Source organism: Scatophagus argus, chromosome 1 (assembly GCF_020382885.2).
Source record: "Scatophagus argus isolate fScaArg1 chromosome 1, fScaArg1.pri, whole genome shotgun sequence".
Classification (NCBI taxonomy): Eukaryota; Metazoa; Chordata; class Actinopteri; family Scatophagidae; genus Scatophagus; species Scatophagus argus.
The window spans coordinates 1,816,332-1,843,792 of record NC_058493.1 but is presented as its reverse complement, the minus strand read 5'-3'; positions in this window follow the sequence as shown (position 1 = coordinate 1,843,792).

Genomic DNA, 27,461 nt, shown 5'->3' with positions numbered 1-27,461 from the left:
TTTAAGTTTGACACTACAAGTGCTAAGGGTTCATTTCTCGCCCCCTCTGGCATTTTCAAGTACATGTAACACTGTAAAATAAAACCACTACATCTTTCATGTTTCAACAGTTCATGACTGTTCCCCAAAATGGCTTAAAAATCATCTAGTGAATTGTGGTGGATGTGGGATGAAAAGCCAAAAAATACATCACTTATTCCTAGAAACACCAAGGGGTCATTTTTACCACTCATGGAAACCAATGTACAATGCTGCCCTTAACATTCACATTACCTCTGGTTGCTCATCAACGCACATTGTTTAGCTGTCTATTGTTACACAGGCTGCTACATCACATGCTATTGCGAGGCCTACAAGATGTGGATAACATGAATCCAAGCAGAGGACGAATTAGTCCCCAAGAAGTTCTGGCAATGTCCTGGGGACATGGGTTACAGAGAGTTGGATCAGATGGCCCAGGGACAGATAACACTGGGGATCCATGACCTGTTGTTTTCACATGCTGAGGACTCTTAATCTGAGGATAAGGTGTACACATCTAGCAAAAGGCCCAGGCATCTCAACTTCAAATATCCATGTCTCACCCTACAATAGCTTATCTACAGATATCACATTTTCACATGACAACAATGGCTAACGCAGTCTGTTTTTGAATGAAGTGCCTACATGCAGTGTGTGGATAGAGCACTAGACTAGAGCACCTGTGCTGACTGTGAGTAGTGTATGTGTGTGCGTGTGTGTATGGACGCATATTCCTGTAGTTGTGGGGACAAAAATGTGTTTACACATTTGCATTGTGAGGACCTGCCTTACTTATGGAGAAATGCAAGTCCCCACAATGTAAATCATTAAATATTAGGGTGAAGGCTTTAAGGTTAGGCTGAGGTTAGAGTTAGGTTAAGGTCAGGGTTACGATTAGGCAAGTAATGTTTATTGTTGTGATCAGGTGGTGGTTAAACCTCCAGGAGATTAATGTTAGTCTATGTAATGTCCCCAAAGGTGATGGAAACAAGACTGTAAGGGGAGGAAGCACTCCTTTTCTCGTTTTTTCCTCCGAAAATTGTCAAAATTTGCTTTGAACTTTTACTTAATTTTGATTTTCTAAACTACTGGTTATTTAAGTGTTAATTATTTCAAGTAGAGGCTATGCTAATTTTTAAATTATTGTGGCCAACAGTTATTATGCCTACAGCCTACAGTGTTTATGAATTGTAAAATGCATTCAGCCTATTCAATGAATAATGAAATAAAACAAGCAAAAAAATAATAATAATAAATTAATAAACTGAATTTTAAAATGTTGTTTTGTCAAGTTTTGTCAAAAAAAAAAAAAAAAGATGAAAATGCTTTTAGAAATGCAGTGGTTCTCGGGGGTACTGGATGGCTGGCTGTTCAAAGGTACCTCTGACTGTACTAAGTTAAGCGCACACTATACAATCAGAAATTTGACAAATATAACAAATATATCATTTGCACCATAAGAGTTTATATTCATGAGGAGCAATCCTGATCTTAGCAGAAATATTCAATGGAGTAAGCGGGAAAACTAGCCAGCGGCCACATATGTCAGGTGGAAACCACAGGGATGAAGCTGACAGATTAATGGACCATCCTCCTGGAAAAGCCAAGCCTGATTGGACTTTTGTTCCTGTCAGCTGAACATCAGCGAGTCAAGTGACTCATATGTTCTGCTTCGCGTAATGAAAAGCTGTAGTCTCTTAATTTATTTTTTCCCTCACCAACTTACGTGCTGAAAAGCTCCCAGGATTCAGCACACACATATTCATAGTAGGTCATATGTAAAGTAGGGCGCACAAACTCTTATGAATACAGACACACCTAATTTTCCCCTTCTTTTTTGTCCCCAGGTGGCCGTAGTTCTCCTTCCCTCTTTGGCTGCCAGAAATTCACAACAAAATGGATGGAAAACACAGATATGTGTTTTGACCCTGAGACGAAAAGAAATTACATTCTTTCGCACACACACCACAAGGTCGCAAAACTAAGAGAATTGAGTGTCGAAGCTTAGCGGCATACAAAACCTTTTCCACAGAATGCTCTGACTGTAATTACTGTCATCAAGTTCACATCAGTCTGTACAGCTGCACAGTACAGCAGTTCAAAAATATAACCACAGAAAACCACCGCACAAAAACAATAAAATGATCAGCTGAGTATTTTGTGCTCATCGAAGATTTCTCAACATCAGACAGGAGAACTGATATTTAGTACGGCTAAATGATGGAGGATGGTTTATACCCAATGGCACAGAAATGTCTGGAAGATGTTTATTACAACTTGTTTGTCATTCTTGTCGGTCTTGCTGTCATTCATATTGATACGAGTGACATTGTTAATTGGTGAAAGCTGGGAAAAAATGGCATCAATTTGGGCAACAATTTGTGACAAGCTCACAGGGATCCCATACAATACACATAAATATGAAATAGCACAGAGTGTTCTGTTAACTAAATTTGAACTATGTGGTCCAAAAAATAGTTGTTGGGATATTGTTTAGAGATAAGTGTAAAGTTATTTCTCAAACTGTAAAAATCTATCATAGTTAAAAGACAGACCTTCAGCATACCTGCCATACTTGAAGTAGTTGCAGTTTTTCACTTTAAGTTCTTACTTTCAAACGGTTTAGATAGTCAATTAAATTTTTGGTTTATTTATAATCTGTGCGATCATCTGACTGTTTGTGTTTCTTGCCCATCGCACTTCTTTTTTGAGTTGTTGTCTGTTACATATATGTATCTACTATTACCTTTGAGAGTAACAATGTTACCATATGTCTGTGTATGCACATGTATACCATAAGTGCAGATGAAGTATACAGGCACCAAACACACTCTGTGTAGGAAAAGAGCAGATAAGTATGTCAGTTACAGAAGTTCAGTCACATCACTGAATGCAACTCTGAATGTAAGTTATCCACTGTTAGAGGGGTAACTGTATTGTTATACTCATAAGCATTACACCACTGACCAGGCTTGCTGTATTTGGCGTACTGGGAGTGAAAATGCACTACAGATACACATGTTGCATGTTCACAATTTCTACAATGACATGATCTACTGAAAAATATTAAAATGACCTTTTATTGACAGACACAGTTTGATTATTCATCAGTAATCTTGTTGTCACGTCGCCTCTTTCTGCATTAACATTCAGAGGTATATTTATCTATTTTTTCAGCTAAATATCAGTCAACACATCCACCTTTTATTTAGCATCGTTACACTTTCTTAATATTTTAAAAAGGACAATAGATCTCTGCAGCTTCAAACACAGCTATTCCCATTTTTTACATTATTCATATTTACCCAACAAGCCAGCTCAAGGAAGATTAACATATGGAAGCCATCTTTTTGTTTTTTTTATGCTGCAGTTCCGCTTTGAATTGCCCACATGGAGGATAACAGGATAAATCCACTATTATGACTGAAGACTCAGTACATTTAAAAAACAAACCCCTATGCTGCACAACAGAGGCATGAAGAAGAAGGAGTGGGCTATGAAGTTGACGCAGTACAATTAAGGTGAACCTTAAACCTCCAACACATCATCAATAGTGGGTAAAGGTCACTGTGCCATTGCCAACTTTAACCATAATTTAGGGTCTCTGGAGTGTACAACAAATCAGTTTACTGTATGTCATGTTTATACGCCATTAAACACAGAGACAAACTCTCTGGTAAGTCTATCTGCCACTAATGATGACATGAATAATGTTAGGATCTGGATGCAATAGCAATGAGGTGAAGCAGAATACAAATTAGCCTGGGTAGGAAACAGGTCCATGCCATACTTAAGCGGTTTACTCCCAGGGCTTCTCTCTGGCTAATGAGCAGGGCTAAAACATGTCACTAACAAGCAAAAAATATCATCAGAAAGTAACAGCCTAAAACACACAGAGAGACTCAATTTAATGTTGCTGTTTGTCTCTGACTGTGGAGCTTTCAGGGTGCAGAGCAAAAGGAGGAGCAGCAGTAATGATGTCTAATGATAGAAGCTAGTTAGACCTCCAGATGTAGGTCCCAGAGTGCATGCAAGCCAGACATCCATCTCTGATTCCTGTGTTTATTTTAAGGCCCGTTCGGCCTATATGTTACTCTAGCCCTCTGCAGCTGGCCTAACTGACCGCCTTTGTTCACAATAACCCACCACCATCACCCCCAACCGTAACCCCTCTCACCTCCTCCTCCTTCTTAGCCTCCATTCCCAAACACACTGCCTGTACTTTTATTTTTCCTGGCAATGCTCACCTCCTGCAGCTCTGTCAGTCTGTCAGAAAAAAGCACAATACTGTGGGAGAGAAGCAGAGGAGATACCTCTCCATGCAAATCACAACCAGATGCTTTCCTTTCCTTCCAAATTTTTTCTTTTTCCCTTTTTTTCCCCCTGTTTCTCCTTTTTCCGTTCTTGTCCTCTGCTCTTTTCACCTTTCTCCTAGAATAGAGTTAGCAGAATTCAGATCACAGGCATAAACTGCTTTTCCATCAGCAAAAGTCTACTTGTAAAAGTCTTAGTTCATTCAGTATTTGAACAACAGTTGAGTGTTCAAAGGTTTGACTTCTTTACAGAGTTGCCACCTTTTTAAATATATAGAAGACAGTTAAAGAGAGCTTTCTAAACCACTTTCTAGGTTTTTCTACTTTTCGACAACTTTCTTTCTTATGTTCATTCTTCACTGCTCAGCTCACTTCTCCCCCCTCAAAACTTACTTGCCCAAGGAAGTAAAGCGAATAGGAAAAGTATTTCTTGGCTCAGCATGGTAGGGGCAGCATGTCTCCCCCTGCTACATCCAAATCATATCCAGATGGAGCATATAAAAAGAAGGAGTCATGGATTAGCTGGAGGTAGCTGCCATGTAAATGGATGTTTCCTGTTTGTGTTAGTCTGTTCATGACAGTTCTATTTGTGAAGGCTGAAGTGATTTTCTTTTATTGTGCCAACCAATAGCAACGTGTCCCCATAAAACAACAGCAGGTCAGACAGCTTTCAAAGGCTATCATAACCAGCAGATCAGTGGAATTGCTGGGCAGTCGTCTTTTCTCTATTACATGATTCCAGGATTGCAGTACAGTATGGTCCGTGGTAAGCGCCACCAAGGGAAGGAAAATTTTACATGTAGTGGGTAGACACATCCATTTGTTACTAAGGTGATGTCAAGACCACAACTCCAACTACACAAGAATGAGATAATGGACAGGCTCACTGTAGTATTTTATAATCGATGTGGTTCTTAGTGTGAGACTGATATACTGTCATGGTAACAGTTTATAGACTTGCAATGCAATACATGTATCACACTTAAACTGTGGGTAGATTGGTTCAGCTATGGCCCCCATTTGCAAATCTTGTTAGTTTTGGGCAACCTCAAGTTCAGAATAGTTTGGAGGCATTGAAGAGAATATGATACTTCATTGAAAACAGTCCAAAGTCAACATATTTACGCATCCTGAGTTAAAGTTCACATAAACATTGGTCTATACAGACACAAGTTAAAATACAATTGTACTTTGTCAATATTTACTTTCGGTTTCACATGGGACTCAAACGGCATTCACACCTGAAATGACACAAGAACAACAACAAAAAAAAAATACTATGAAATAAAGTAAGACATGGTATGTTATTAATTTGCCATTTGGTGAGAAAGAGCTGTCATCAACTGTAAATATATGCTTATTTTGATTCAAGCAACATGGTTTCAAACAAGTTGGGAGAGGGACGATAAAAAGCTGGGAAAGTTGTGTACTACTCAAAAATAGCTGTTTGGAACATTCCACAGGTAAACAGGTTCATTGATATAAGGTGATAGTATCACGATTGGTTGTGTATGTTAAAGTGCTAGGTCTACTGGATTCACTTCCTCTAGCATCCAATACCATGGACGTTGAATATGATTGGAGACCATTCTTATACGTATTCTGTCTAAAGGTCTGTTTTGATGACAGATAATCCCCTGACATTTAATAGACTTTGCAGTGTGTTTTATCTAAAAGCATTTGTCACAATCTCAATATTAGTTTTCTAATTGTGTAGTTGATTCCTATGCAGTTATGTATGATCAAATATAACCTAAGGTCCAATGAATGAATGGTTAACTGCAGTGAAATATTGTGCAGCCATATACCTCTATAACCAATCCAATTGGTTATAGATCCAACCAAACCAATTTAAGCTGTGGTCTGTGCCCGATAGTATAGCATGTCTATGAAAAGATACTTACCATAAAAGCAGTTAGTGAAATATTGCAATAACTAACACATGTGAACCGTGTGACCACATGGCAGAAGTTGAGTTTCACAACTGGTGAAACAACTGGACACTGGTCGAACAAGGGTGGCAAGAGGGTTCCCAGTCTGGGCCCTTCTGTGTGGAGTTTGTGACTGTATATGACAATAAATGACACGACAGCCCTGCAAAACACCTTGATCACCCCCTGGTGGCTGGCTGCAGTGCAAGTCACAACCCTTCCTTCTCCAAGTTAAAAAAACACATTAGGTTAATTGGCTACTCTAAATTGCCCCTAGGTGTGAGTGTGAGAGTGTGTGGTTGTCTGTCTTTGTGTGTCAGCCCTGCGATTGACTGGCGACCAGTCCAGGGTGTACCCCGCCTCTCGCCCGTAGTCAGCTGGGATAGGCTCCAGCTCCCCCACAACCCTGGCTGATAAGTGGTATAGAAAATATATGGATGGTCGAAGCAACAATTTGTTCAGTACAAAAGCCCTGTACATGCATGCAGGATTTTCTCATTATGGTAAGGACACATTATCTCACATAAAGAATTTCATTTGTTTCTCCAACACTTTGCACACAGACTGTGTCTGAGTCAGTGAATGCAGGATGCTCTGCTGAAGTCCTGTGTTGTGTTTTATCTCATGAAGACATTTGGATTTTTCTCTTTAGTTCTTGCATACTGCAGCTTGAAACACCAACTGGGTTTCCTGTCTTTTCTAACAGATACATTGTTTCTCTTTTCCTGGATATGCAAGTGCATAAACTTCCATAAATGCTGAATGAACTGGCTCTCTTTGTCTGTGTCAGTGGTGACTCACTCGCCCCACTGCCAGACTTCGTTAGGAAACTGACCTGAATTTCAGCTTCATGAGAAGAGAGATGCAGTGGAGAGAAGACAACCTCTCCGACACATCACTGGTCATTTCGTTGAATTATACTGAGTTTTATGGCTCCAGGGCTGGCACTTCTGGCCTATGCTACTCACTCACGCATATACTCACACACACACACACACAAACTTTGAGATGTTTGTAAAGGGTCACTGTGGAGATTGGCTGCATTAGCTACACACACGTGTGCCCACCTGTTACTCCCAACACGCAACAACATGTGTGCATATGCACAATATTTGGTCACACCTCTTTAGTTGAAGTTGAAGTTGAAGCCTAAGAATTTAGGTGTGGTATGGGGCTGTTGTTCAGTGCATAGCTGGTCCAGTCATTCTGTCTGTTGAGTGAAGCATTTGGACCCAGATGTAGGAGACAGCAGACACAATAAGTAATGGGACTTACCCTATATAGACAAAACTTACCCTATTCAGACAAAAGTATTTGGATGGGGCCATTTTTCAGGGGTTGGGCTCAGGCCCTTACTTCCAGTGAAGGGAAATCTTCATGCCTCAGCATACCAAGACAGTTTGGACAATGCTATGCATCCAACCCTACAGCAACAACCCGGGGACATCCCTACATCCCTGCATGACTGTACCTCAGCGCACAAAGCAAGGTCCAAGGTCCACAAAGACATGGCTGGATGAGTCCCTTTTCTTCATAGCACGGTGGAAAATCAGTTGTGAGACCAGGAACACTCATTACTTTCTGAGGAAAAAGAAATCTTAATTGTTCTAAAATGCTTACAGCATAGTCTTCAGATAAAAGCATGCTGAAATGAGAAAGGCACTATGAGAGCATGCTGCTTCCAATAGTCCACTCCATGACATGCAAACGTGAAGTGCAACTGCACTACACTGTATGTCTGGACATATAAGTTTTAGCATTATTATGAAAAAAAGGTTATGCGTCTCGCTAAAGCGTCAGCATGACCTCTTAAATCATCAGTCATCCCAAGTTGAAATGCTTGAGTGTTTGACTCATCCCTCCTCCCTGCATAGACTTCATCAGTCTTTATACTAGGTCGCCTGACTTGTTGGGAATGTTGGCCTCTCTCTATTTACAATTTAATTAAAGAGTTTGGTCTAGACCTGCTCAAATTGGAAAGTGTCATGAGATAACTTTTGTTGTGAATTGGCGCTATATAAATAAACTGAATTGAACTGAATTGAATTGTTCCTAGGTTTCTGATATTGCTACAGATGAGTTTGTGTTAGAATTAAATAAAAGCACAATGTGTCTTGTACTGATGCTAAAGGGACAATAGTGTGTCTGAATGAGATGTCATGGGGTGTGAGAAAACTTTTTGGTCTCCTAGGAATGACAAGTTTGGTTTACCTGTGCAAAGCTGCATGGGAGATAAATGTCCCCTCCTGGCTTTATACTGCAACACGTTATACAATGACACAAGTCTGGTGTAACCCTGGCGAAAAGGCAGCTTTCTCATGGTATAGTGGTATACCCTCAAGAGCCCTAAATTATATATTGTAATTTTAAATAATATATTGATGTACTTTTATATTCATTTCCACCTCTGAATGATATGGTATCTAACTTCAGATGAAACTTACGCATACATAAAGATATGGTTGGATGAGTTCGGTGTGGAAGAACTTGCCCGCACAGAGCCCTGACCTCAACCCCACTGAACACAACACAACATCGAATTCATCACCAGAGACTGCAAGTCAGGCCTTTTCCTCCATCATCAGTGTCTGACCTCACAAATGGTTTACTGCATGAATGGGCAAAAATTCCCACAGAAACACTCCAGAATCTTGTGCAAAGCCTTACCATAAAAGTTGAAGCTGTTATAGCTTCAGAGCTGTCTAAGTATTTAGAATGCAATGTCATCAAAGTCCCTGTAAGTGTAATGGCCAGGTGTTCCAATACTTTTATCCATATAGTGTATTTTCAGTTAGAGACAGGACAGCACAGCGGCAGCTGATAATACTAACTCTAGTCCGCTATGTTTTTACATTTTCCAATATCCACTGGAAACAAAGGAAAGTACAACCAATGTATGTGAGCACAAAAAGAGTTTTTCTCCTTCCAAGGAAGAATTAAACCGCCCGGGAGAAAGCAAGCATTTCCAGGAAACTCATTCTATGCTAATGTACTGACGCACTGCCAGCATTTAATTAAACAGCCTTAAAAACAATCTCTGTTAGACTAATTACTGTTCCAGTGAGACTCCAAACTGCACTTTTGACCGCTCTCTCCACAATAAAAAACAAATCCAAAAATCCTATAACTTACATAGAATTCCTCTTTCATCCGTACAAAAAGACTAATATTGGATTTTCACTGACACAGTGTATAGGCAACTTTGACTCCATTTTTTCTTCTAAGGAAATAAACACCTGTTCCCCACTTACATGATTGGCTTTATCAGCATGAATGCTGGTTGGATAATTTTACCAAAGTAGAGGAATATGATAATGTGAAAAAGCTTAAGATAATATATGTTGTACAATATGTTATACTTGTACCTATGATTTAGAGTTTATGTGTGTTAAGGTATACACTGACTTGATTTTCTTTTGCAATGTGCGCCATGTAGTGCCACAATGGGGTGGTGGTGGGGGTGGGGATCTTCTCTCACGGCCATCGCTGCCCTGCTCAATCAGTGTCCATTCAAGCAAAAAGCAATGACAATTCAGAGGGCTGGGGGGTCGGGGTCGAACGTCACCAGAGGTGGTGGACACTCTGCCCCCCTCTACTGTGCCCTGACCTAGCAAATCCCCTCTCAAAGGTCTCATTGTGAGAATGGCTGAGAGGAAAGACCATCAATCTTCTGCCTCAACCATGTTGGGTTAAAGTATTGTGAGCCTTCAGAGTTGAATATTCTTGGCATTCTTGATGCAGGCATAGGTGCACATGAAATACCAGCAAATGCCCACTCATTTAGGCACACACACCTCCAACTGCAGTATATGGAGTGATGGAGTGTTCAGCACAGTTACAGACTCTGCTGGACATGGTCTATCACTGTATTACAATGTTTAGTAGACTTGCTCTGTTTGTGATGTTTTCCATGTAATGTTCCCAGTACAGTCATTGTCCTTTCTCACAGCATGTTGAGCTTAATCAGATCTTTCTGCTCAACAGTAATATTAACTTAGCCGACATCATCAAATCAAATCTTTGTGTTCAACAGTAATATTAACTTAGCCGATATCAAACTGTATCTAGATTGAACTGATATTAAAAGAAAAAGTGATAAATGGTGCACAAAAGTTCAACTGCAATGTCTCTTTTGGGAAATCTTGACCCAGTTACCTTGGCTGAACTGTTTCGATAGCTACCTTGGTTAGTTAGCTTCTCATCCATAGATGCATGCTTCCTTCTGTGTGGTGAAATACTGAAAAAAATAGCTCCTACTGCTCACAACAAGCTCTGTGGATTATTGGAAGTCACCAGGTCATGATTTCTGGTAGGAGACATTGCTGCTGAGTTTTTCAAAAGTCTTTTTTTTTCCATTACAGTCCTACTGTTCAACATTACACTGGACAATACAGAAGCTGCTGTTCAACATTACACTCCTTTACAGTTGAAAACTGATTTTCCATTTTGCTCTACAGTTGAAAACTGTAACTCGCGCCGGAAACAATCCAAATGGATAAATAGCACTGTAGGTAAGAGTAAAAATAGATTTTGGTGTGAACTGTCCCTTTAACAAAAGGCAAATAATCTGGGGTTGAAATCAGATTGAAGAGGTGGTATCAAGCTAGTCCCTTTGGAATTAATAACATTTTTAAACAGAATTTTTATTCTACACATTGTCTATAAAAAAATAAAATCTGCATGTGGATGGTTTGAGTTATGCATTAGTCTCTCATGTTTCTGGCAATCAACTTAGATGCTTTCATGAGACTGAGGTAACTAGAAAATTCTAATTTACCTAATTTACCTTTCTGGATTCAGTGGGTTTCTCCTTTGACCTAGTCAAGTCTAAGTCCTCTACGGCATGTTTCAGCTGGTGGTCTTCACTTTTGAAACAAAAGTTAATGTTGAAAGCAGTTGCATGAAGCATAGCAGGTCTATTTAAGAAATAAAAATTAACAAATATATACATTATTGTGTCATGTTATTGTGTTATGTAAATTCTAGAATAATATTTAATATATAATTAAATAAATATAAAAAACAGGTTTTTACCATTTATTTATCATTTTATACCATGTTAAATTGACACATTTTTTGCATATCATTATGAAGTCAGTGTTGATTGCACGATCTAATGACAATGTAATGAAAAATGATACCATCTAGGTTAACATTGGTACTGTAAAAACCTCACTTTCGCTGTGTAATTCGGTCTGCCACTGGGTACTAGATCTCCAGGCAAGATGAAGGCTGACTGGCGATCTAGTCAAGCTGGCAGCCTGGAACACAATTCTGTCTGCTTTCACGTCTCCATTTTAGACTAAGGGGAACAATAAACTCTCGCTTTTATCTACTCTCGCTTTTATAAATCAGGAATTATGCAGAGCACATATAATAGCCTATTTGTTTCATTTTATTCACTGGTCATTTATCAATTCTATAAATTTTTTATAGTAAACATCATGTTTACTTATAAAACAGTAGTTCACTGTAAATGTAACAACAACATAAAAACCACACCTGAGCTACACATGCTGCACCACTGATTTAATGTACAGTTTTGCGTTCAGTAATCAATATCGGCCATAACAGCATTACCAGAAACATTTCTTCATTCAACCTGTTACACATTTGTCTGTCTTTAATAAGTCCTAGTTTTCTTCAAGCAACCAGCATTTCTTTCTTTCTCTTTCCCAAGTCTATTACACATAAATGAAAACAGATTCTAGGAAAAAAACATTTTATCACAAGACAGTGCCTCATTTAGTTGTGTGCTCATTACTGGAGACATGCATATGAATGGAGTGCCAGCAGCCCAGCTAGAAACAGCTTATGTGAACAGATGGTGGAGGGTTGATGCTCTTGGGTGAATGACAGTCAGTCTTTCCTGATTTTGGTGGCAGCTTGGCCAGTCAGATTTTTCGTCCATGCCCAGGTTTGATTATGATACCCGGCACTGTCCACTATGACAAGTCTCACATGAGGGATTGCTGTATCACTGATGTAGCCTGTCAAGCAAAGTCACATGCATTACAGTTTTAGTGACACAAGAAATGAATGCTGAGAGCTGTGGTAGTCATTTCTTGCACAAATCTCCCATCTTAAGATGAAATAAGTCATGATGTTTCATATTGTTCTGTGTATAGTACTGTAATTATTAACAATTACAATTAATTCATTCTTCTTCCTTGTTCATTGCTAAATTGAAAATATACTTTACTTTATGAATGTACAGAAAGTGAGTGAGTAGACAGAAGAGACAGGAGGAAAATAACCTGAACCATCTCTGGTGAGTGATGAGTTCAGTCTGAGGCGGCACATGCCCTCTGTGCCTGCAGATGCTTCCTGACTTATGACTAATGGTATTCTGGCTGTCTGGGGTGGATAAACACATACAGTCGTATGGTCAAACTTGTGCAAGTAACGCAAGACAAAAATTTGCTTTGCTGTCTGTGTGGACACGAGCACAATTTGAATTGTATTATGGTAAAAGATAGTTATTGTTGAGTCTTGTTAGCAGGTGGTCACATACTGATGCTTTGGTTTGGTGATTATGGCATCTGCAGCATCCATGAGCTGTCCTGCTGCTGGAAATACACAATATGGATTCCTCCGCTGGTGAAAATAGTTCTCAACATGTACTGTTTCCTTCCGTTTGAATAACGTTTGTGCCCAGTGTCTAGATGTTTAATACTTATATCTCAATAGGAATCAGTGAGTTTAGAGCTGAGAGACTGTACGGGAAGTTAAAAGACAAACGTTTGTTTTTCATCCTTTATGGGATTTATTAATGAGGACAAAAGTACAGACTAATATCATCCTATATCCTTCAATAACCATGGACTTGCACAGACAAATCATTCCAGCCTGTGGCCTTTGGCTGTGCTATAAACAGACACAGCAGTGATTTCTTCTGTTGTATTTTGTGACACAGCACTTGCTCAAAGTGTGTTTGCTGCCCCGAGCGATAATACACATCATTTTAGAACTGAGGCCCATCAATGTCAAAACATACTTACCATTACCACTGGAAAACACAGGTGTCAGAAAATCAACCAAGACCTAAATCTTAAGGATTAGAACTGACAGGAAACTCTTACTGCATATAATACTTTGAGCCTGAGTATGTGAGTTTGTGAATGTGCATGAATGTGTGATATCAGTTACCTGCTGCTTGGTGGAAGCTGTACTGTGCAGCTGTGCGATCCTGTTACAGCTCAGCCTGTAGACCATGAAACCTCCCATCAGACCGTGACCTGATCTCATTTCCAAAGCAAGATACAGATCTCCATTTCATTCCTCCAAAGAGGTGGCCGGGCCGAAGCCGAAGGACAGCCGCTCAGCCATAGTTTAGGACCACAAGTTCACCAAATTCAAAGCAATTTCAAGGGGTTTAACAGCAGACTGTTGATGTTTCACATCAATAGGTTTAGACCCCCTGTCTGCTGCAGCTGTGGATGACATCTGTAAAGTGCCGCAAATGAGAGCTCCTGAAAATGTTACAGCCACGTACATACAGGGAATGACATACACCATGTAACAAATCCCACACATTAGAGCAGATTCTTAGAACAAATAATAACTGGTAATGACATTTAGTACCCACTGAAGGTGGTGCTAATACTACTCATATAATTAAGATGATTTGCCTTTATTGTTGATTCTTGACACAAAGAATTGAGTGCAACATCATTTCTGTTTAGCAGGTTCTGTACTGAATTTGTTTAGCTCTTAGTGCTTTGCTATGCAGATGCCAAATGTAGTATGTGAAATAATTATTTTGTGTAACCTGTAACCAAACCCATACCTGTAGCCAAAGTGAAACCTATAGATTACATTTTGTTACTTTTTCATGAATTGAAGATATCTTTTCCTAACATTAACCCGGCCGCAGAAGGGATGAGAACTGCAAATCGCAAATTCTTCAGATATACTTGAGAAATTACTGTGAAACTGACATCACTGTGTCAGTTCACTGAATTTATCACTTTTTCCACTTGTGTTAGTGCAAGTTGCAGCGTGTGAAAGATATATATTTAAATATTTTTATTACTAAAATGAAGACATCAGTTAGGTCACCTAATGATTATATTTTTAAAGCTACTGACTTGCAAGAATGGAAAGTAAAGGGTAATTCAGTGTGCTGTAATATTACTGTGAATATAATTACCGCTACTGCGCACAGAAGCTGCTGTACAACCAAAATCTTTCACCTTAAGTAAGAATCACAAACATTTGCATTATTTGAATTTTTAGCCACTGTAGGACAAGTAAATGCAATACTAACATATTGTCTTTTTTTGCCAATCATGTTAGCAATTTAATTTAATTTTGGAAGTGGGTTTTACTGTACTTTTAGCATTGTCTTGGGCTCCTCCAAGTCGTGAGAAGACATTTGGCTCTTTAGGTACTAAATACTCCACTATGTTCAGCAGCCATTTTGCCAACTTCTAACTACTGCAGTTTGGTGCAGGTAGTGTTCAGTGCATTTATTAGATATTTTTCATATCTGAAAACATGTGCCTGCTGAAAACAAGGTTAAGAAGAGCAATAAGAATTCAACAAAAGCCCAAAAACGAGGTAAAAGGCTGTAAAAATCTTCATAAAGACAGTATGAACAACATTTTTTACATTATATATTGTTATGGTGACTGGTGCAGTGGTTAGCACCGTCACCTTACAGCAAGAGGGTTCCAGGTTTGAATCCCGGTCTGGGCCCTTCTATGTGGAGTTTCCATGTTCTCCCTGTGCCTGCGTGGGTTTTCTCCGGGTACTCCGGCTTCCTCCCACAATACCAAAAACATGTGCATTAGGTTAATTGGCTACTCTAAATTGCCCCTAGGTGTGAGTGTGAGAGTGTGTGGTTGTCTGTCTTTGTGTGTCAGCCCTGCGATTGACTGGCGACCAGTCCAGGGTGAACCCCGCCTCTCGCCCGTAGTCAGCTGGGATAGGCTCCAGCTCCCCCGCGACCCTGACGGATAAGCGGTATAGAAAATGGATGGATGGAACATGAAACTTATACTGATATTAAAGCTGGTGTCAAATATATCTTAAAATGAGACTTGAACATGCTGTTGGGTCAGTGCATTGCATCATAGATAACATAACATCTCTGATGTAAAGTACTCAGTAATGCATAATAAAGGGCATTTTGACAGTATCTGGTGTGCTTTACCCCATATGAACTGTGGTGTGTGTGAGTCAGATCCAAAGCAAACACTGTCTGGTTCCTCAGCAGACTACAGCTCTGAGCTCTCTCTCGCTCTCTCTCTCTCTCTCTCGCTCTCTCTCTCTCTCTGTGTCTCTCTTAGATACTTTTTTTCTATAAGCAACATCAGGTTACAGCAGGAACTGAATGAAATACATTCTAGCATGTGCATGAATAATTTCTCTTCACTTCAAATGGTTTTATGTATCTGTGACTGGGTGCTAAGAAAGAAAATAGCCTAAAGTCTCTCTTTGAAGGGAAGTCTGGTAATTCAGCAAAGGCCTTCCCAAACTGTATCCCTCTGTGTATGCATATACTATATAAGACACTGCAATTCTCACAAGACCACCATGACAATCAACAACAGTAACAGCTAAATAAGTTTCTTCATTTAACAGTTCAGTTAAATTGGGTTTTTGTGGCTCAATTCAGTGATGGAGATGGCAAGAAGTGGTAAATCCAATTACTGTACACGAAGCAGTGTCGGTTCAAAAAGAAATCTGAAGCACAATGCATGACTGACCTCTGTCTATCAAGGTTATGAAGTTGAGGAACTCGGAGGCACAATGGTTTGGGTTGGGCAACTATGGAGAAAATGATTCTGGCCATAGAATTAGTTCTGAGGGGAGACTTTAATTTCCAGTACAGACAGCTTACAACAATGAGTCTGCATGGATTTGAAAATTTACAAATTAAAAAATACCTTTAAATATTATCTTCTTCCAGATGCATAGGTTTAGATTGTATCTATAACTGTATCTCTTAAATCTGATGGTGAAGCCGCTCTCCATTCAGAAGAAACGTTACATTTGGTTTTCCCATAATGTCATGGTCACACTTGCACCTTTAGTAATTTCCTGTGTGTTTTCCTGTGAACCCCTTTCCCAGTGTTTCCCAGTGCTCCCCTGTGTCTCTCTGTTTGTTTATGTGGGTGTGGTCTAATTCCTTCACACTCCTTCTTTCCAGTACCTCTTCTTACTGTGCACCTGCCCTGTGGAGCCATAGTCTTGCTCTGTTCCCAGTGTTTTATCCAGCCAATCAGCTCCTCTTTCCTCACCTCGCCTCTCCACCGTGCTCTCTACCTGTACCTCATTCCCTCGTCGGTTTAGTTTGGATTTTAGTCCAACTTCAGTTCAGTGTTCTGTCAAGTCATCTGCTCTGTTTTTGTTATTTTCATTAAATACACCATACAGACAAAAGTATTGGGACATTCATAATCATTACACAAACACAGACTTTAATGACATTGCATTCCAAATACATAGACTTCATAGCCATAACAGCTTTCACTCTTCTTGGAAGGCTTTCTTTCCACAAGATTTTGGAGTGTTCCTGTGGGAAATTTTTGCCCAATCATGCGGTAGACCATTTGCAATGAAGAAACTAAATGAAAAGGCCTGGCTTGCAATCTCTGTTCCAGTTCATTCCAAAGGTGTTTGATGGAGTTGAAGTCAGGACTCTGTGTGTGCCAGTCAAGTTCTTCCACACCAAACCCATCCAACCATGTCTTTATGGACTTGGCTTTGTGCACTGGGGCACAGTCATGCTGGAATAGAAAAGAGCCTTCCCCAAACTGTTGCCACAAAGTTGGAAGCATAGCATTGTCCAAAATGTCTTGGTATGCTGAAGCATTAAGATTTCCCTTCCCTGGAAGTAAGAGGCGAAGCGAACCCCTGAAAAACTGCCCAATCCCAATACTCTAATCCATCCTAATGACTCTGATGGTGAACCTATGGTGAAGTTTTTTGGCCTGTCCATGAAGAGAACTCAGGTCTAGTGACTTTTTTACTCACACATAATCACAAGTAGGGCGGCACGGTGGTGCAGTGGTTAGCACAAGGGTTAGCAAGAGGGTTCCAGGTTCGAATCCCGGTCTGGGCCCTTCTATGTGGAGTTTGCATGTTCTCCCTGTGCCTGCGTGGGTTTTCTCCGGGTTCTCCGGCTTCCTCCCACAATACCAAAAACATGCACATTAGGTTAATTGGCTACTCTAAATTGCCCCTAGGTGTGAGTGTGAGAGTGTGTGGTTGTTTGTCTTTGTGTGTTGGCCCTGTGATTGACTGGCGACCAGTCCAGGGTGAACCCCGCCTCTCGCCCGTAGTCAGCTGGGATAGGCTCCAGCTCCCCCGCGACCCTGACGGATAAGCGGTATAGAAAATGGATGGATGGATAATCACAAGTGACATGGTAAAATGAGTTAATTGTTCCTGCTGAGCTTCACCGATGAATTGTCACTGCTCCGAAGGATAATGCATATCCATGTTCTCAATGATGTGCAGACCTGTGTGCACTGTTTATTTCACTGTTCAGTTTTTTACTCCACATCACTTGATCTTTTACATTGTATAAAAACACAATACAAAAACTAAACCATGAACCTTCACAAAGTGTCAAAGTGTCACCACACAAAGTGTCAATTTTGGATGATTCTGCAAAGTCATGGATTATATTTGATGGCCAAACCTTGAATATTATTGCAAAAATTTTGAAAAGTGTAATTTAACCTGACAATATCCCTGAATAATGTCATGCCTGGTGTTTTTTTGTTATGCTTTGTCTCTTGATTTCAGTCCATGTGCCATGTTTCATGTTTGTCTTGTCATGTGTTTCCATGTATTATGTTCAAGGTTTTTTGTCATGTCCTGTTTTATTTTGAAAGGGTCTCTTCCCCTGTGTGCCCTGTTTTCAGGCAGCTTTGCTTTTGGTTTTCTTGATTGCTTTCTCCCTCCTGATGTGTGTCACCTGTGTCTCGTTGTCGTGTCTATTTAGTCCTTGTCTACCCAGTCACCTTTGTCAGAGCGTTGCTTTTGTATGTCCTCTGTTCAGGCCAGGAAATCCTTTTGTCTTGCCATGCTATGTATTTTCAGGAGTTTTTTGCCATAAATTTTTGTACCTTTTGTTGATCATTGCCACAGTAAGTGTGTGCCTTTTTTTTTTGAGTTCCTAGTTTAAAAATAAAGATTATTGTTTTTCTGGATCTCGGCCTGCCTGCCTGTTTTTTCACTCTGCATCGGGGTTCAGCTTTTTCTGCGTCAACCAAGACGCCCGATCGTGACAAATAACAACTATCGGATGGCTAAAGCAAAAGTGAAGAGTCCATTAAAATTAAATATTCTATGAGGCTACTTCTTTTACCAGTAGAGTCTTGTAGTGAGCGCCCTCATGAAGGTGTGTGTCTGTGCTTTTCAGCAGTTAGCTTGTAGACAAGAGAGGAGATGGGGTTATTGCAGACAGTCACACTCCAGTAAACTGATAGATAAATGCTGGGAGGTCTGATCCTCACTCACACTCTGCACTCGCCACATTTCATTTCATCTTTTTGCACCACTCTGCAGGTTATTCAGTCCGAAAGGTTACCTTATTCTATTAACAGGCTGCTGCTGCCTGAGGATGTCCTCCAAAATGGAGAACTGAAAAGCCATATTTCTTTCTTCTGCCAATATATTTACTGTGTGTGGGCATGCAGCTGTTTATATGTGTGAGAGAAACAGTAGAGAATGTTTGCAGACACTCATCTGTCTGGTCACCCTGTAGAAAATGGCAGTCGCCTGTGGGGTTGCTCTTACGGAGACATGCTGCATTCCACTCCCTCCAGTAATTGATTTTTATTTATTTATTTATTTATTTTTTACTTTCTGTAAAGGAACTGTGTGTTGATATCACACTCTTGAATTAAAGAGGAAACAGTTAAAAATTTCTGCACCTCTGAAGTCTTCTTGCACGGCTGTGATTTGTCCAAATCTGAATCCAAATCTGGATGGGGGGTTGTGAAATTAGTCCAAATATTGAAGGTGACAGGGAATCATCTCTTTTCCCCCTCCTTCCCTTTCCTCCACCCAAACCTTCACTCCTTGTCAGTGTGGGATGTTGAACGTTTTGGGACTTCTGCTACCACTACTCTAAAAAAGCATCTAAAGTGTGATATTTGAGTTTTTTTCCTAATGAGGATTTGCACATTATGTATTTTGGGCATATCCTCTTCTTTTTGTATCGCATAATTTTACTCACTGTTTTGCTCATCTAGCAAATGATGTATTACCACAGGTGATACATCAAGTGCCAGTGTAATTTGTATAAATTTCCATTCCCTCCTCCCACGTTTAACAACTTCAATTGGAAATGCTTTAAAATTCATATCGCATGATCAGATGATGCATGTTAAAATGGTGTCAACTTTATTCCTTTTCACCTGCTCAAAAGCTTGCTACACCCATTAGTAAAGTACCACTCAAAAAGAGGCCAGCATTCCTCCCCTTAACAGCCTTCAGCCACACTTGCAGTTACTACTATGCTTACAGTGATATGTTAATGTCAGCATTCTAACATGTTCACATTAACGAGGTGTTGGACAAATTGAAATTTTGACCTGATGTAGGCGCTACATGATTCACCCTGTGAAAACATGGGCCAAGCTTCATGCTGACCGATCAAATAACTGAAAATTTTGACCTGCTGATGGTGCTAAAGGTAAAGTCAGAGGATCACCAAAGTCATTGGGATTCATTTCATGAGGACCACATCTAACAAAATGTCAGGGCAATTCATCTAATTGCAAGATATTTCAGTGTAGAAGAGGTAAACAGGGTGACATTCATGCTGCTAGCATGGCTAAAAAATACATACAGTATATTGCATCTTGGACTTTGAATTTCCCTGACAATTTTGTTAGTTATTACTTTAAATAACGGTGAGGTAATCACCTTGTTAGCTCAGTCATATCCCCACTGTGATAATACTAACAAAATACACATCCATTATTATGTGTGCTGTAAAATGATTGCAGGAAGACAAGTGTTTGTATCATAACAGTCTGAGGCTTATCTCCTCCATATGGCACGCTGGTATCAGAGTCTGATTCGTTATTACAACAGTGAATATTTTTTTTTATGGGTACAGTAGAGTCCTTCTTGTTATCCTCATCTGTGAAGTGAATTCAAACAGCACCTCTGGAGGGGAATACTTTCTATGCTGCTCACGTTGGCAAAGAGATCTATAATTCCCTCAAGTCCCCTGACTCCCACACACAACATCTCTACCTCCACACCTCCACATCAGCTACACAACTCTGTCTTTTCTCTTTTGTCTCATCCACCTTTCCTGTTATCCTCACTGCTAGGGATTTGCGTTGTTGTGTGATCGACATTTTTTGTTTTTGCTTTATGAAATCACAACAGAGAAGACATGTTGTTGAAGACTCACGAAGATGCAAAAAAGATTTATTTGTCTTGAATCAAAAATTCTTGGCAAATTATAATGAGAACTTCAGAAATAAACAATTGTTTTTATTGGTGATATTCTACATGTTTTTTTTTCTTTCTCATGCTGTCAAAAATCAGACCAAAAACAATGTGTGCATGGTAAAAATGCCATTAAATCACAGTCCGGACATTACAGATCTTGCAGTCAAAAGAGAATACATCATTACATTTTCAAATTTTCTTGCAAAAGATAAACAAAACGGTTTTCACAGTAAACAGCTGTAATTTCTTTTGTGATGTGATCTCAGATGGTTTATAAACAGTACACCACTTTAAGAACATTTCACATTTCATTTAATATCATTCGAATTAGGGCATTTATTTTTGTTTTCCCATGGAACACAAACTCTGGTCTCATGAGTGAAAGTCCTGCATCTGTGAGATCCATCCACCATTCCAAAAGGGCTTTTTCAATCTTTATACTACAAAGTTTTTTCTATAACATTTGTACCTAAAATGACAAAAAGAAAAAAGGGTGTTGTGATAACAAAATGACTTACGGCACTGTCTTGTTATTCATACATTTTGTGATACCAAGCTGCCTTTTAGAATTCATCTTCTCATCTCTGTCAGACCTCTGAGTGGTCGTTCACTGTTTGGAAGGTTGGTTCAATTCCTGGTCCCTGCGGTCTATATGTCAGAGTGTTCTTGGGCAAGACATTGAAGCCATAATTGCTCCCATCATGGCACCAATGACTGGTCCATTGATGTGTGAGTAGTTATTGTCCCTGATGAGCAGCTGGCTCCCTGTATGGTATCCTTTACCACCAGTGTCTGAATGTCTGTGTGAACGCTGCTTTGCATTGTAAAGTGCTTTGAGTGGTCAGTCAGACTAGAAGAATGCTAAGTATAGTCCATTTAGCATTTACAAGTTTTCATGCATGAAGCAATCATTCTGTACATCTGCCAATAGTCTTTCCTCTGTAGTTTTAACCCCAACATAAAAGCCTGTGATGTTACGAAATGTATCACCGTAGGTAACCTGATGCAGTCTTATCTCACATAACCTAACACATACCACTTTATTATAAAATCATCTCCCTATCCAAGACTAAAATTGCAGAGATGGCTAAAATAAATTATTAGCTGGTGAAAAAAGTGGAACATTTATCAGTAAAGAATCCAGACCAAAGTAAAGGGACTGGATAATGTGGCTCTGGGCCTGCGACATGTGCAAGAAGGCAAAAACATGAGCCACTGAAAATGAATGAAGTGGATGGTGTATCACAGCAAAGTGTGTCACTTTGTTCTGGACAGTGATGGCAGATTAACAAGGAGGACACATTTTGGTCATTTTACCCCCCCCCCAAATTTCACTTTCTGGTTGTATCTGAGTATGATTCACTAAGGACTGTCTATTTATTTCAGTCCAGTTAGTAAAGTCCATACAGTGACAAATCAAGTCAAACTGAAACCAAATTTGTTTGTCTGAGATGGTTTCTACTGATCTATTTCGGCCTACCTCACTTAATAATCAATATTTCTGCACGATAACCACCCCTCCTTTTTTCCCTTGCTCCAGCGCCATCTGCCTGGTAGAGGGAGCAGCTTGTCTGCTCTGCTGCCTCCTTTTCCCCAGAGCCCACAAATAACACAAGGCCAAACACACACATTCGCTACCAGCAAACACACCATTGCTCCATTGGAAATTTGGGCATCTGCATACACACTAGCCCCAGAACAGTTTTATTTCTGATGTTCTTTACAGTGATTACAACAGTTTAATAAGGTTTAGTCATACACTACAACAAAATATAATAAACTAAATGTAAATTTCAGAGCTCAGAATTGTTTGCATCAAGAAAGGGTAATGTGAGAAGAAAACAAATGAAGAGAAATGAATCAACTTGTATGTAAAATACACCGAGTGATTAACAAAAAAAAAAGGGTAAGAGTATCAAATCAAATGTAGGACAAGCTCCAGTGTGTCAGCTGCCCTTCATTTTTGCACAACGGGACACCCGGCTCAGGAAAAGGGCAGGAAGGATTGCCATGGACCCTGCAGACCCAGCCAGCCATCTGCTCCAAAAACTCTCAAAGACGACAAGAGGGACACCTTCATCGAAACGATCTTTCCCAGCACAGGTCCAGTTGCACAGGACTATTTCTAACTAAAACCATACTGTTAATATTACTTCCTAAAGATTAGAGTAAATGCCACATTTAAACAAGCAAGTATTAACTGCATTAAAATAAACAAATGTATCATGCAGGTACTGGGTTTTAAAATCAAATAATACCCCTCAGTGCTGTCACCTCTAACACAGTATAACCTTTTCTTCTCTGGTTCTAGTTCCTGAATCACTGCCCCACTTCTTCAATTTCTCTGTGATTTGTATAAGCATTTGTATATATATATATATGTTGATTTTGTTTATACTGTAATCAGATCTCTTTATGGGGTGGCACAGTAGTGCGGTGGTTAGCACTGTTGCCTCCCAGCAAGTTGGTATCAGGTTCAAGTCTTGGTCTGGTCCTTTCTGTGTGGAGTTTGCATGTCCTCCCTGTGGCTGCATGGGTTTTCTCCGGGTACTCCGGCTTCCTCCCACAATACCAAAAACATGCACATTAGGTTAACTGGTTACTCTACACTGCTCTTAGGTGTGAGTGTCTGAACGTGTGTGACTGTCAGCCTTTGACTGACTGGCGACCAGTCCAGGGTGTACCCCGCCTCGTGCCCATTGTCAGTTGGGATGGGCTCCAGCTCCCCATGACTCTGCATGGATAAACAGGTATAGAAAATTGATGGATGGGTCTCTTTATGCAGTGTAGATGGCTGGAACTACCTGAGTTGCGTTTTATGGGATGGACTCCAGGGATTACAGCAAGGTGAAAATCAAAAGAAAAAGTATACATACTTTCAAGCACTTTGACCGTACAGTATGCTTAAATTTTGTGTTCTATCCAACATAATATGATCACATATCCAAAGTGATTATATTAAAAATGATTCTGTTATATGAACCTGTTTAGGGTAGATCTGATAGTGGTAGGGCAATTTATTCCAGAAAATAAGGTCTGCAATTAAGGAAACAACAGCAGCCATACTCAAGGGATGACCAAAAATAACTGGTCAGAGGACTTGATTTATTTTGGTAGGGTGTAAGCAATTTAAAGGTCAGGCAGGTAAGAGGGAGCTTGATCCATTTAGTCCATTTGATCTGTTTTAAATCCCCCATAATTTTACAATAAATAAAAACCAGTTTGGGCTCTTGGTGATAGTTTCCAAGATCAAGAACTATGTCATAAATTTGGAAAAATAATCACTATCAGAGCGCTGTTTGAAGAGTTTTGAATGATTTGTTTTAGCCTGGACATCCATGATATCCTTGGAATTATTATCTGTTTCTTCTTCAAATTCCATTTGAAACAAGCCCTTTTGTTGACTTCATTCTTCGTTGGGCTGTACCACCCATCTGTCTGACATATATCCCTCCATCCTCTCTCTCTCTCACTCTCTCTCTCTCCCTCTCTTTGTGTTTTTCTCATCTAGTCCCACTCTGGCAGCCTGGAGACTGAGCAACTTTGTGTTTCTCAGGGAACTACTGGCTTGTCTTAACACTATCAAACATTTAACAGGGACATAGACAGATAAGTGGAGATGCATCTATCCATCCATTTGTCCATCTTATCACTTACTACTCTGGTCTAAAAAATTAGATATATCAGAATTCAGATTAGATTTGTTATGACCTGATCTTGGATAGTATTGTGTAAATACTGAAGCCCTTTATGATATTGTTGAAGAGCCCAAACCAGCACTAAATCCTCAAATTTGCTTCCAGCTCACTGTTAAAACCAACTTAGTTCACAGTTCACAAAACATCAAATGTGAGCTGGGGGTGTATTTTTGGATTTGGTGGTGGTATTGAGCATGGAAATAAAATCTGGAGGTTTTTGAGAAATGGAATGTAGATCAAAAGCATTGCTTTCTGCTTCAGTCCCCTTTTCACAACAATGAACTTGGGGGCACTTGGGGCAGCAACTTCCTTGCAACCCATAGGGAGAAATCCACAATTTCCTAGCAGAAAACCATGACCTCACACAGGAAGGTGCTGACTCTCATCCTAGCTGCTTCACACTTGACTCCAAATTGCCCCAGTGCATGTTGAAGGTCACAGTCTGAAAATGCTAACAGAATCATGTCACCAGCCAAAGTGACACTCCTCCCACCCTGACTGCGTCTTGAGGTTCTGTCCATGAATTTCACAGCAGTATCATAGACAAGCGCCAACCTTGACGAAGTCTAACACCCACTGAAAAATGTTTGAATTTGTGCTGAGAATAAGGACAGAGCTCTCACTTTGGCAAGGACCAGATGGCTTGTAGCAATAGGCTCCATACTCTGTTACTCCACAGCACCCCTTGTCGGGATTCCCCTCCAAGCCCACAAAACACATACTGAAAGGTAAAACACTCATTTCCACTTCCAGCAGCGCTGCAAGAATAAAGTGGTAGTCCACTCTTCCATGGCCAGTATGGAATCTACATTGCTCCTCAGCACCATGAGCAGTGTGATACCCTGAAGATTTGGAGCACACCCTCCAGTACATTTTTTTGAAAATGGAAACCATCATGCTGGTCAGAGTTCAACAATGTCCAGAACTTTCGTCCTATGGGCAAATCTCATCCACAATTGGCATGAGCCAAGGACATAAGTGGGAGAGGATAAGGTTTGAAAACTCCTTGAATGCAATTCTCCATTATAGCCTCCCCATAGCATTTTGGATTGGATTGGATTGTTTGGATTGATCACTATGTATATAGGTGTGCAGTGAGTGGCCTGAGATACACTTCCCTGTGGGCGAAAGAGAGAATTAAAATAAAATTTCATCTGATGCTAGGATTTACACCAAGTGAAGTCACTATCTCTTTGAGATATATTTAAATGTAATGTTTTTGCTGTATTTTTCACCTTTGTGGCCATGTATGTAACCTCTATTTGCAGTCTCCTTTTCTTTCACAGCCTCATAGTTTCCCAGAGTTACCAGTGAAGCACTGAAGCATTTTGTTCAAGACCACCCACATGCTCTGAGAATTTCCCCTAAATAAGACACAGAGGTATACTTTAATTGGTACATATAACGCATTTAGGAATAACATGTACAAGTTGCAGCAGGCCTGTATTGAAATAACTTTAGAGCGAGAGGAGGGGTTTTATAATTAGCGCTTGGAGATGCAGATTATGGCCTATGGTGATTTGATCTGACCTATTTTGGAGGAAGTAGGGCAGCAAACTGTCTTTTTACAGAGATAAGTGCTCCTGCTGCAGTCGGCGTGACAAAAGTTGCTAGGTGGACACACACTCCAATGATATGGTTTATCAAAATAAATTGTACTTAAAATCTATTAGTCATCATTTTCCTGACTAAATACAATTCATTTTGTATTTTCTCAAAGAAAAGCAAACATTTGTTCTTGAATCTGTTAACCCCCTTAACTTTAAGGGTTTTAATTTCCTAAATAACTACATTTTATTATACCAAAACAAATCTTTTCCTATCTTTCCTTAGAGAATTTTAATAAAAATTATATTATTAAACAATTCATGAACCGATGTCATACAATGCTCTTTATGTCATCTTGTACAGAAAAAGTCACAGAACAGAATCAATACCATAATGATATTACAGTAAACAGAACTCCTAATCCACAGCCAGACTGTGCGATCAAGCGCTAGCTAGTTGCAGGTATTACTGTGGTCCCATACTGTAACTTGAATTGCGTACAGCTACTATGTACAGTTCATCGTCATGAAAAAGATGATACAAGAGATACTAAGTACACATATAAAAGATTTGAAAGAAACATAAAGTGTGTAATATAAATTAAAATAAAGGTTATGTAACACCTACTTTCATATAATTTCTGTGAATTTTACAATTACAGTTTCCAGAAACAAGGGTTCATCATGAGATAGAGCCAGAGGTATTTTTAGAATTCACACATACCTACACATGCATAAACAACAGATGAGCTGTGTGAGCTCTCTACACAGGCTGCAGCAGCAAATACTCTGCTGTATATGTGAGAGGATATATAACATAGATAAAATGGGAATTTATCACCATTCATCATCAAGGCCACAGTTAAGTAGTCCAAAAAAAAGTATGTTTTTTCTGAAGACTTTTTCTTGACCCCAATGGAAAATGTCCTTAGATCAAGGAAAGATGTGAAGGACAACACTTAAGGACTTTCATGACATGACATTATGGCTTCAAGGAGACTGCAAAATGGTATTATCTCCTTTCCTTTTGTAAGGGATAGCATCCTATGCAAAGTTAAATAAGAAAGGAAGGAATGATGCACCTTGTACCATTTACTGATGTTATGTTAAGCCCTTTGAGACAAACTGCTTGTAAAAATGGGCTATACAAATAAAGTTGACTTGACTTGACTTGACTAGAGAATTCATATCATGGTTACAATTGCTGCTTACTTCTGAGTCATTTCACTCAGTTAGGATCCTCACTTAGCAAAACAGACTAGTAGACCAGCACAGATTGTTGTTGCTGGTTACCTGTCGTGCATGTAAACAGGATGTCCTTGTTTCAGAAATCTTAATATCTTAGAGTAAGAGAGATTTGTGGTTATTCTCTGTCATGTTCCATGCTTTGAATTACTTTGAAATACAAGGAAAAGAATGATAGCACATTATATAATTATAAAAGACAAATTGGAAATGTAAATCTGAAGATCATGCATTGAAAGTGTGATTAACGTAATGCAAAGTATAAATTTTATGCTA